This window comes from Schistocerca nitens, chromosome 2, assembly GCF_023898315.1.
Source record: "Schistocerca nitens isolate TAMUIC-IGC-003100 chromosome 2, iqSchNite1.1, whole genome shotgun sequence".
NCBI classification, from domain to species: domain Eukaryota; kingdom Metazoa; phylum Arthropoda; class Insecta; order Orthoptera; family Acrididae; genus Schistocerca; species Schistocerca nitens.
Genome location: NC_064615.1, coordinates 805,529,616 through 805,542,278, shown reverse-complemented (window position 1 = coordinate 805,542,278; position 12,663 = coordinate 805,529,616). Strand labels below are relative to the sequence as shown.

Below are 12,663 nucleotides of genomic sequence, written 5' to 3'. Positions count from 1 at the left end.
AAGCCCCGGTGGCTAAATCTTAACAGTACTTTTAGCTGAAGTCGTCAGTGTGCGATAGTACACCCTGCTGTGACGATTCACTGAGACAGAAAGTTCGAATCCACGGCCAGAAGAAATTTTCATAGCACCAGACGATGGGCGTACGTCCATGTTTAAATCACAAGTTTTTACACTGTGTATAAGATGTGAGAGCATGAGAGAGAGAGTTGATTCTGATCTGACTGTCGGATAAGGACTGTGTTCTGCAGCCTTATTGTTGTTGTTGTTGGAGAGGAGTAGGTTGTGCCCTTGCATCGTGTTTCACTCTCTCAGCACCTTTCAATACATACTAATTAATAACTACGTAAAACAAATTACACTGCACGAGCAAACTTTACATCTATACGACGTGGAGGCACACTTAAACCAATTCCAATCTAAAAGAACGATGACACGACGTAATAGCGTTCCGTTAGGTTTCTGTGAACCAACATATACCACTGACTAGCGCACCAGCACCATCAATAAGCCACAGCTTTTTAATAAGACGATATAAAAAATCGTGACAAAGGTTGCACCTGGTAACTCCGTTGAAGAAAGGGGACCACAGGTGCACTGGACCGTATCGCGGCGAAATATTCACCAAACGTTACTGCCCCAGCAGTATCTAGCTGGCATATGACAAAATCCCTACGAACGACAAACTGCACAGAATCCTCTTCAGCGCAATAACCGTCTGCTACAAATGGGGAAACGTTGACTCGCCCACGCAAAGATTTAGCCCGGTTTCCCTAGGAGAACAGGTATTTTGCGCCGCGCGAACAGGGCAGGGCGGTCTGGGTCTGCAGGGACAAACTTATATGCGTTGCGCATTTTTGTTTTCCCAGAAACTGAATCGCAAGCGCATTAACTACTCAGTCAACTCGTGCAGCATGGGAAGAATGTTCAAAGTGATAATATACCGTTCAGTATTGATGGATCGCATGAGAGAAAAGGCAAGCACATTGCTAGGTTTTCTGATAGTTAAACATGTAATGGACAATGAATAAGACGATTACTTGCCCCATACTTAGGCGAAGCGCAGAAAAATGCCAGCAAAGTTTTGGCTCTGCATCAACGAATAGTTTATCATTGTCCGCACTGAAACGCACTTGTAAGCTTCTAGCACAGTTTGTACCCATTTTGCACACGATCTTTATTTTACTTGTAGCAAGTTCAAAATGGTTCAAATGGCTCTGAGCACTATGGGACTAAATTTCTAAGGTCATCAGTACCCTAGAACTTAGAACTACTTAAACCTAACTAACCTAAGGACATCACACACATCCATGCCCAACTCTATGCGGCAAGCACTCAACAATTCGTTGGAAGTCCTCTGCAGAAATATGGAGCCATTCTGCCTCTTTAGCCATCTGTAATTGCGAAAAGTGTTGCCGGTGTGGGAGTTTGTGCATCAACTGATTTCTTGATTATATCCCATAAATGTTCGATGGGATTCGTGTCGGGCGATACGGGTGGCCAAATCATTCGTTCGAATTGTGCGGAATGTTCTTCAAACCAATCGCGAACAACTGTGGCCCGGCGACATGGAGTATTGCCATCCATGAATGGCTGCGAATGGTCTCCAGGTCGCCGAACATAACCATGATCTGCTCAGATGGAACACAGCGCCAAGTGGATTCTATGTAAACACAGTCTACACTACACCATTATGGAATCACCAGCTTGCACATTGCCTTGTTGACAACTTGGGCCCTTGGCTACGTAGGGTCTGTGCCACACTCGAACCCTACTATCTCCTACCAACTGGAACTCATCTGACAAGGCCATGGTTTTACAGTAGTTCAGGGTCCTACCGATATGGTCACCAAGCCAGTTGTGCTGTTAGCGAGAGCACTCGTGTCGGTCGTCTACTGCCATAACCCATCAACGCAAAATTTAGCCGCGCTAACCTAACGGATATACATTCGTCGTACGTCCCACATTCATTTCTGCGGTCATTTCACGCTATGTTGCTTGTATTTAGCACTGAAAACTCTAAGCAAACGCCGCTGCTCTTGGTCATTATGTAAAGACTGTTGGCCACCAAGTTACCCGTGGTGAGAGATAACGCTTGAAATTTGCTATTTTCAGTCCACTCTTGACACTGTGGATCTCTGAATATTGAATTCCCTAACGATTTCCTCAATACAATGTCCAATGCGTCTAGCTTCAACTACACTACTGGCCATTAAAATTGCTACACCAAGAAGAAATGCACGTAATAAACGGATATTCATTGGACAAATATATTCTACTACAACTGACATGTGATTAAATTTTCACGCAATTTGGGTGCATAGATCCTGAGAAATCAGTACCCAGAAAAACCACGCCTGGGCATTGAGTCAAACAGAGCTTGGATGGGGTGTACAGGTACAGCTGCCCATGCAGCTTCAACACACTACCATAGTTCATCAAGAACAGTGACTGGCGTATTGTGACGAGCCAGATGCTCGGCCACCATTGACCAGACGTTTTCAATGGAGAATGTGCTGGCCAGGGCAGCAGTCTAACATTTTCTGTATCCAGAAAGGCCCGTACATGACCTACAACATGCGGTCATGCATTATCCTGCTGAAATGTAGGGTTTCGCAGGGATCGAATGAAGGCTAGAGCCACGGGTCGTAACATATCTGAAACGCAACGTCCACTGTTCAAAGTGCCGTCAATGCGAACAAGAGGTGACCGAGACGTGTAACCAATGGCACCACATACCATCACGCCGGGTGATACGCCAGTATCGCGATGACGTATACACGCTTCGAATGTGCGTTCACCGCGATGTCGCGAAACACGGATGCGACCATCATGATGCTGTAAACAGAACCTGGATTCATCCGAAAAAGGTGACATTTTGCGATTCGTGCACCCAGGTTCGTCGTTGAGTACGCCATCGCAGGCGCTCCTGTCTGTGATGCAGCGTCAACGATAACCGCAGCCATGGTCTCCGAGCCGATAGTCCATGCTGCTGCAAACGTCGCCGAACTGTTCCTGCAGATGGTTTTTGTCTTGCAAACGTCCCCATCTGTTGACTCAGGGATCGAGATGTGGCTGCACAATCCGTTACAGCCATGCGGATAAGATGCCTGTCATCTCGACTGCTAGTCATACGAGGCCGTTGGGATCCAGCACGGCGTTCCGTATTACCCTCCTGAACCCACCGATTCCATATTCGGCTAAGTCATTGGATCTCGACTAACGCGAGCAGCAATGTCGCGATACGATAAACCGCAATCGCGATAGGCTACAATCCGACCTTTATCAAAGTCGTAAACGTGATGGTACGCATTTCTCCTCCTTACACGAGGCATCACAACTTTTCACCAGGCAACGCCGGTCAACTGCTGTTTGTGTATGAGAAATCGGTTGGAAACTTTCCTCATGTCAGCACGTTGTAGGTGTCACCACCGGCGCCAACCTTGTGTGAATGTTCTGAAAAGCTAATCATTTGCATATCACAGCATCTTCTTCCTGTCGGTTAACTTTCGCGTCTGTAGCACGTCATATTCGTGGTGTAGCAATTTTAATGGCGAGGGTACTGTACTATTCCGCGTCCAAAGTCAGTTAATTCCCTTCGTGCGGTCGTAATCATGTCGGAAATCTTTCCGCGTGAATCACCTGAGAACACACGAGAGCTCCGCCAATGAACTGCCCCTTTATAGCTACTGCTCGCGATACTACCGGCATCTGTAAACGTGCACATCGCTATCCCATGACTTTCGTCACTTCAGTATGAACCCATCCCGAAACAGTTGTTCTGTGACGCCTGACGTAAAGCGCTGGCGCACTACGCATTGCGCTCTGTCTGTAAACATCCTCTCTATTTCGTCACTGTCGAGGGAACGACGCACGACGCCTGACCTAATACTATGCGGCTCAAAATCCCTGCTTCTTGGAAAGCCCGGTTTTTGCAGCGCAGAGCCTGTGGAATTTTCTCAGCCACCGACTAACCATGATTAATAGGATGAATGCACGCTATCTGAACGTAGGGGAACTGATGCCGCCTGATAGCACGCGATACCCAATTACTAAACAAAACGCAACTCTGTGGACGATCGTACACATACAGCGACCTAGAACAGAGATGCTACATTCTCGGAATACTTGTCCTACACTGAAGGGAAATATTGCCGAAATGCGCGGGATACCAATCACAGGAAAACTTTGCGAATATGATTTGTTTGTTTGCGGGGGATTACAATCATGTAAATTACTATTCATTTATTTCATACAATCATGATTTCGGCGTTACAGCTATTCTCAGGTATAAGACGAAACGTCGGAGAACGTTCGACATGCCTAAATGACATGTCATCGTCGAAATAACATATACCTAGTTTTATAAACGAGTCGTCGAATTACAGGATACGGTAATGATGCCAGTCTTATTATGTATCTTTGATATATAATCATATCCTAGAATACGACGACTTTTCACCTGCAGATCGGAGTAATCGACATCGAGGGCGTTAGAAACAGAGCACAAGCTCTGATTGTTGCGAGGATAGAAAAGGAAATCGGGCGTTCCCTTATGAAGGAACCACCCCAGCATTTGCGTGGAGCGATTTAGGGAAACCACGGAAAACCCAAATCACTATGGTTGGATGCGGGTTTCAACTGTCGTCCACCCGAACTTGCACTTGAGAATGGAAATCTGAAATCATGACTGTGTGAAATAAATGAATAATAATTTTCCGTCACATGGTGGAAATTTCTTTCAAAAATTCGCAAACAGGCTGCATATCATGATCAAGGAATCGCCGCAAGTGCTCTCCTTTACGCCTTCCATTAGACAATCGAGGATAGAGCAAAAACCATAGCTCTTTCATGTAAGCCACACAATTGCGTGCGAAGAAATACAAGGAGGAAACCAAGGAAAAGCTGTTCAAACGATAACAACTTCCCTGGAATCGCGAAATTCCTTGTCCTGGTGCTTCCACATCGTCCAGTCACATTAATGTGGTCACCTACCGAAAGCCTGAATAGCCACTTTTTGCAGCGTGGACCGCTGCAAGGCGTGCAGGAAGTGTGTCAATGAGGTCCTGGAAGGTGCCGACATGGTCACGGAGGCATGCCGACTCCAGAGCCGTGGCCAGCTGGACCGGCTTTCACGGCTGACGATTCGTTTTGTGTCGAGCCCGATCGAGGTGGCCCCATGTGTTCTCGATTGGGTTTAAACACGGCCAGTTTGGTGACCAGGGGACTCATCGTGGTGCTCTTTAAACGTAAGCTGCAAGTTGTGTGTCACGATGCATTGTCCTGCTGGTAGATGTCATCATACTTTGGAAAAACGAACTGCATTTAGGGATGGACATGGTCCTCAAGGACAGATGCATATTTAGGTTGGCCCATAGCGCCTTCCCAGTGAATGCCCTCATGCTGGACCTTTTCTCCCAGGCTCCAATGGAGCATAAAGCGTGATTCATCTGGAAAGGCCACCTGTCATCACTCAGTGGATGTCCAGCTGCCGTATTAGGGCGCAAATTCAAGTCTCTGTCGCCGATGAACAGTGGTCAGCATGGGTACATGAGCATGCACTTGTTGTAGAGGCCCATTCACAGCAACGTTTGCTGAGTGGTCATTGAGGAGGCACTGTTGGTAGTCCCTTAGTTCATCTAGGCATTTAGTTGTTCAACAGTCGCACGTCGCACGCCTCCACAGCTGTCGCTCGCACCTGCCATCTATGGCCCATGGTGCACAAGCTGTGCCTTGGTACAGTAGTAGTACGTGGATGACGGAGAGGTTATTGATGCAGCAAGACGTCGGCTCCGATGTCGACCAGTATAGCGATACCTGAAGAAAAGAGGCATTCCCAGTAATAAGGGTAAGGCCGTCGCATTGAACGGAGATAATGTCGAAAAACAGGATTTTGTAGCTGAAAGAGTGGAGAATAATATGGTATATTGGAATCTTGAATAAAAAGAAACTGCTTTCAGAAAAGAAATGTTTTGCAGTACTTGTTGAACGCCCCTCGTACAAACTGTACAATGGCTGACTGGAGGCGTGTCGTGGCATCCTACGAGTCGTGAGTTTGTCTCGTTTTCAAGTGAAGCAAGTCGTCGAACCGACCAGCTGTGTGAAAGGTGTAGTGGCGTGAATCCTTAATTGGGTCAAACGGACGGAAGTGGAAGATGCGAGATCCGGGCTGTAGGGTGGATGATGAGTACCCCAACTGGTGGACGAGTGTGTAAGCACTACGAACAAAGATGTCCAGTTGTGCAGCGAGGTGTTCGATTGTGATCCGTCGATCTCCCCGAATGAGAGTGTCCGCACGTTCCATCATCGCATGAGTCACAGCTGTGTGCAGCCGGCCTGCAGGTGGGAGATCGGAGAGGTTTGCACGACGTTGTTGCGATGGTGACAGACGCCTCGCCCAACAACACACCTGCTTTTATTCAACGCAAGGCCTCCGCAAGCATTCTGCAAGCGCTTATGGGTATCTGACATGCTTTGGTTTTCCGCCAAAAAGAAACTCAACGACACTCGCCTGCTTTGCAACGCGCCTCCGTTACAGACGTCATTTTGAAGTCTATGTACAGCGCCGCCATCTGTCGGAACTTCATGAAAGCGGGAATATTCCACGACATTCCACAGCAAATTCTCCATTTTTTCAACCTAAATTGGCCATGGGGACAAATGTGTGGCTTGACTTATTGAACGTCCCTTGTACGTTGTTTGGCTAACTGGTAGATTCGTGAGTACTGTGAGCAATTGTCTTTTGCGAGGTATCGGACTCCAAAAATGCATTACATGCCGTTCCCTTCACAATGTTCACTTGGAAACTGGTTGAATTGCATTTGCGCTCATTGAAAGCAGCAGTTCCTGTTGGGTTTGAAATCAACGTTTTTGACAAGGCGTGGCACTAGTTTTGGTCCGTGTTCTTATGCCGTGTTACATAGCTGCGAGTGCTACACTATGGTACAGCAATAAATCGGGCTTCTACAAGGGTGTGGTCTTGGGCACGTCCGAACACGATAGCTCCATTCTGCGACTCTATCCCGTCTCTCTTTCGACCCGTTTTACTGCCCGAATTCCATACAGTCCAGCACAAGACTGGGAAAGTTGGACTACTTTTTCTCTTCAGCATAAAATTTGTATTTTTTTCGACTTTTTTTACTTGTGGCAGCATTTTCCTGTAGAGTGTCATATAAACTTATGCACAATGTATTACTGAGGCACTGCCACTTTAAGTACAAGATATATGATGAAATGAAAATGTATGTGAGTGGTCCATCTCACCCTTAGGTGCATGGATGAGACTGAACAGTGAACTGGGAAAGATGGACCATATAAAAATGGCTCTACTTGAAGAAAAGAGACAGTTAAAATTTCATATTTTTGTTTGGAATATGTTGCAGAAAATACAGAATTATACTATTAAAAATTTTAATTCTTAACAATTTTATCAGTTTTATTATATATCTTCACTGAACGTTGGCTTTTTCCGCGGGCGGAGGGTATTTAAATCGGCCGCCGCCGCGACCGAACCCAGTTCCCTCTGAGCAGCCATAGCGTACGGATCTCCGTGCCGGCACGTTCACAGGAGCTCAGTCCGTCAGTTCACCTGATGATGGCGACATGTATGATCGCCGAAATATTGTGCCCGTTGGACACTATAGACCGGCATCACACCCGTGGGTATTTTGATTATCAAATACGCCGGGAGAAACTCAAGAATCACATCATACACCTTTACGTGGAGATGTATCGCAGCATGAAGAAATTTGAAAAGTTGCGCCGCCGTAGATGTCGTTTGCTAAGTACTCTTGCCTTTCTAAAGAGATGTCGTTCCCAGAATGTTGTTCCAAATTTTGTTAAGGTTATGCATCACATCGATTCTGCAGCAGCTAAGAGAATCAAGAAACGAGCCAGCCTCGCATTGGTACGTGAGAGAGTGCAATTCACCCGCCGGAGCCTTGAGTTTATCTCACAGGAATTACTCAAACTGCATTTGCAACTGGCTAGTAAGTTCACTTCTTTTTCCTGGGATTGGATTGATGGTGTCACCTGGGTGTCAGCTGATTCCGCCCATAAGAAGGCCACGGGACGTCAAACAGCTAAGTTCTCACGTCTCCTTGACAAACCATCTCTGCAGGTTCCGAGCAAGACTGTCATCAATTTGAGTGGCATGGTGTTGAGTGATGATGCGGTCTCGGTTTTGCAGAAAGGTCTCAACTTCGCTCCCACCCCCAAGTTCACTACGGTCGCAGAAATTGTTAGTGCTGTTGAACAGGTTGCAGCTCGACTTCCGCCAGAATCAGCCGAGGAAATACGTCGTGAAACCTGTCGTGCGTTGACGAAATCCAAGCCGATGAAGTCAAATATCAGCAGTAAAGAGAGGGCGGCCATTCGTGATCTGAGGGAGCGCTCTGAAATTGTTGTCTTACCGGCTGACAAAGGCAATGCTACAGTTGTTGTCTCCCATAAGGACTACACTGATAAGATGCAGAGCCTGCTAAATGACGATTCCTACCGGAAGATCAGCGTTGACCCTACAAAGAAGGTGGACAACAAGACGAGGTCGCTTCTCAAGGACGCAGATTTACCGGAGGGTGACGCTAAGAAATTGTTACCCCAAGGTCCGGTACCGCCTAGACTATATGGACTCCCGAAGGTTCAGAAAGAGGGGGTACCATTACGCCCCATTGTCAGCAACATCAGGGCACCTACATATTTGTTGGCCAAATACCTGACGGGAATATTAAGTCCTTATGTGGGTAAATGCCCTCATCACATCCGTAATTCCGTGGATTTTGTTAAACGCCTTGATAGCTTCAGGTTGGATGAGTCAGATATCATGGTGAGTTTTGACGTCGTTTCCTTGTTTACGAGGGTACCCCTGCGAGAGTCACTAGAATTGATTAGTCAGAAGTTTGACGAGAAGACCACTGAACTTTTTAGGCATGTCTTGACTTCCACGTATTTTCTTTTTAATGGAGAATACTACGAACAAACTGAGGGAGTCGCCATGGGTAGCCCAATCTCACCGGTGGTAGCGAATTTGTACATGGAGAACTTCGAGGAGGAAGCCCTGTCGTCATCCGTATGGAAACCTACTTGCTTTTTCCGTTACGTGGACGACACGTTCGTCATCTGGCCACATGGTGTGGATAAACTCTTTGACTTCCTTACACATCTAAACTCCATACACCCCAACATCAAATTCACTATGGAGACTGAAACGGAGGGTAAACTACCTTTCCTTGACGTGTTGGTCAAGAGAAGGCCTGACGGCACCCTAGGTCATGGGGTTTATCGGAAGACAACGCACACTGATCTGTATTTGCACGCAGACAGCTGCCACCACCCTTCACAGAGGAATGGGGTACTTAAAACTCTAGTACATAGAGCGCGCACTATCTCCGACGCAGAGAGTCTACCCCAGGAATTGGAACATCTGAGAACTGTGTTTCGAAAAAATGGGTACTCAGAGTGGCAGATTCAACGTGCTCTCCGCCCAACCGCTGCAGCACAACCTGTTGAGATGGATGAAATCACGAGGGAGGAGGTAGGCACTGCATTTATCCCATATACAGGCGCACTCTCGGGGAAAATCGCCCGCATTCTGAAGAAACACCGGGTCGGAACTGTGTTTTGTCCTCCGAATAAAACTCGTGCACTGGTGGGGAGCGCCAAAGATGACCTCGGTTTGAGGAAGGCCGGCGTGTACCAGATTCCGTGTCAATGTGGCAAGTCGTATATTGGTCAGACGATGCGTACCGTCGAGGATCGATGCCGTGAACACCAGAGGCACACTCGACTGATGTATCCGAGCAAGTCGGCGGTCGCTGAACATTGTTTGTCGGAAAATCACGCCATGGAATACGAACGCACGAGGATTCTGGTACAGACGTCGAGATACTGGGACAGCGTTGTTAGAGAGGCCATCGAAATTCGCACCAATGACGACCTCATAAACCGTGACTGGCTATAATCTTAGCAAGGCTTGGGAACCAGCGATTGGGTTAATCAAGAGTAAATCGAGCAAACGTATAGTTGTGACGACCACGGCGGACAGAGCCATCACACAGACGTCATCTCAGACGCCGTCGCAATCTGTTCCACCGCGCGACCGTGGCGCGGGGCGCGGACGGCGGAGTGAGCGCGCCGCGGGCGGAAGGTATTTAAATCGGCCGCCGCCGCGACCGAACCCAGTTCCTTCTGAGCAGCCATAGCGTACGGATCTCCGTGCCGGCACGTTCACAGAAGCTCAGTCCGTCAGTTCACCTGATGATGGCGACATGTATGATCGCCGAAATATTGTGCCCGTTGGACACTATAGACCGGCAGCACACCCGTGGATATTTTGATTATCAAATACGCCGGGAGAAACTCAAGAATCACAATTGTTGATTATGTTCAAGCATTAGACGGTCTTACTCTCACTAGATCAATTACACTTGTTATCAAATGTTGACCATCGTGAACAGACAGCACACTGTATCCAATCGTAATTTTTATTGGTTTCGCACTAGATTTCTCCACAGCCAATACATTCAGTCTCATCTCATACATCAAAGTTATTTTCGTAATTTTCTACACTGTCTGCAGCTGATGAATACGGTGAAATACTTACTGAGCTGCTTCAGTCTGTTTTTCTCTTCACTAGTAACTCTCTTTGGTGATCTTTGTGTGCCTTAGTTGAGCACTTTGGATACAATTGCTGCTTTCCTCATGGTTTTATCAACAGAAGGAATAGGTGATATTTCTTCCAAAAGTTTTGTCTGTGCTCGCTTAGTAGTAGTCAGTTTTGAGGTGGTAATCTTGAAAGTTCGGGTTTAGTAGGAGTGAAGTCTGAAGTAGCGTCAATGAAGGAATTTGACTTGTGTAGATAACTGTACTCCTTTGGTTTTCTTGAGATCAGTAGGTCTTTTGGTGAGCTTTGAAGTGATTGGTTGGTCTGCGTACAAGATCCTGTTATGCTCTTCCGTATGTTGGCAAAGACATATCTTCCGACAAATAATAGCTTCAGTGGGATTACTACACATCCCTTTAAACTAAATTTAACTGTGCTCTATTTCTCTCACATTAAAACAAGTGGTTCATCTCTCCCTAATAACAATGGTCCATCTCTTCCGATTGTCTGGGAAAGATGGACCAACCCAACTTCTGTCTGTAAGCAACGAATTCAGTGGTCATTTTAGATTAATTTCATGCTCACACATTCATCAAACTCGCTGTAAAAGAAAAGCACCAGTACTGTGCAAACTGGAGTGGCCGAGCGGTTCTAGGCGCTACAGTCGAACCGAGCGACCGCTACGGTCGCAGGCTCGAATCCTGCCTCAGGCATAGGTGTGTGTGACGTCCTTAGGTTAATTAGGTTTAAATAGTTCTAAGTTCTAGGGGACTGATAACCTCAGAAGTTAAGTCCCATAGTGCTCAGAGCCATTTGAACCATTGTGCAAACTAGGCCTTAATATTAAGATTGTTTAACTATACGATAAAACTTTTCGACTTACCAGAACATAGAAAGTGATTTTTCTCCAGAAATAACACGAAACTGACAGCAATACTTCCGCACCAAGTGTGTTTACAAAAGAACTTCCTCGCAAGTAGCGAGAGCTGCTCTTTATCGGCGCATTTGTGAAATCTGCCATTGGTCTATCTCACCAAGTGGTTCAATTCTTTTAAGGGTGACTAATATGTTGTCCGGTGAGCGTATCAAGAATTGTAAACCTGCCGTCTTTTTCTAAGCTCATAGATTCTGATGACTGCAAAGCCCGAAACGGCTGAAGCTTCATGTTGTACGTAAATACAAGTGACCAAAACGGAACATGTATTAAGTCAACTAGAACTTTACGGAGAACAATGATGAGGGAATTCTGCATTATTCAAATGCAAATGAGACTGACGTGGACTTCCAACCTAACGAATTGACACATAGCGCTTAAAACACCCTGCTTTCTGATTATGGAGTAGTACGGTTCAAATCTCTGTCTAATACAATTGGTTTCGTAATTCATGGTAGAAATTATAATAGAACTGATTTCGACAATTCATGGAAGACATTATTTTAAGTCATACCCTGGTTCGATGTAAAACAGGATGAATAAAGCACTGATTCGACATAAAACAAGATTATCAATTGATCAGTCATTAATGGCTATCTCATGGCGCGAGGAAAACATTTAACCTTCTTCCTTTGACTTTCCTTTTGTTGATCTTACTACCAAGCACGTGAAACACACCTAGAAACCACATAAGGAGTTGTTATTACCTGAGGTACCGATTGCGTAATCAGTAATTTCCATTAGAATGCATAACAAATGCGGCAACAGAAATTCCGGGAATCCCCTTAACAAGCCTTCTTTTTACTACCGTGGGCGACGCCTGCAGACTACCGGGAAATGTTGCGCAGGCGCTTCTCCTTTAAGATTAATGAGAACTGAGGAGTTCTGCAAACAGAACTTCAAAGTTATCAAGTTCTACTGTTCGCCTTTAGTAACGATGCCAACAGCCATAAACAAGCAATCTTGAGGATTAAATGCTTCCTCACCTAATTATAACTTCGCTCAGACTGCTGCACTAGACGATCATATTACCGTCGAGAGTCTTAGACCACTCTCTGTATAGTTTTACACGGTTTCTCCGTCCCCATACAAGCGAACACTGGACAGGGTGCTTATAATTATCAGTTATTGT

At 46.1% G+C, this 12,663-nt stretch overlaps 1 protein-coding gene across 1 annotated transcript in view; it reads right to left on the bottom strand.

Annotated features, from left to right (window-relative positions):
- LOC126237064 (Y+L amino acid transporter 2) overlaps positions 1-12,663 on the bottom strand; it is a 336,835-nt gene that overhangs the window by 207,423 nt on the left and 116,749 nt on the right. The window lies entirely within an intron of this gene.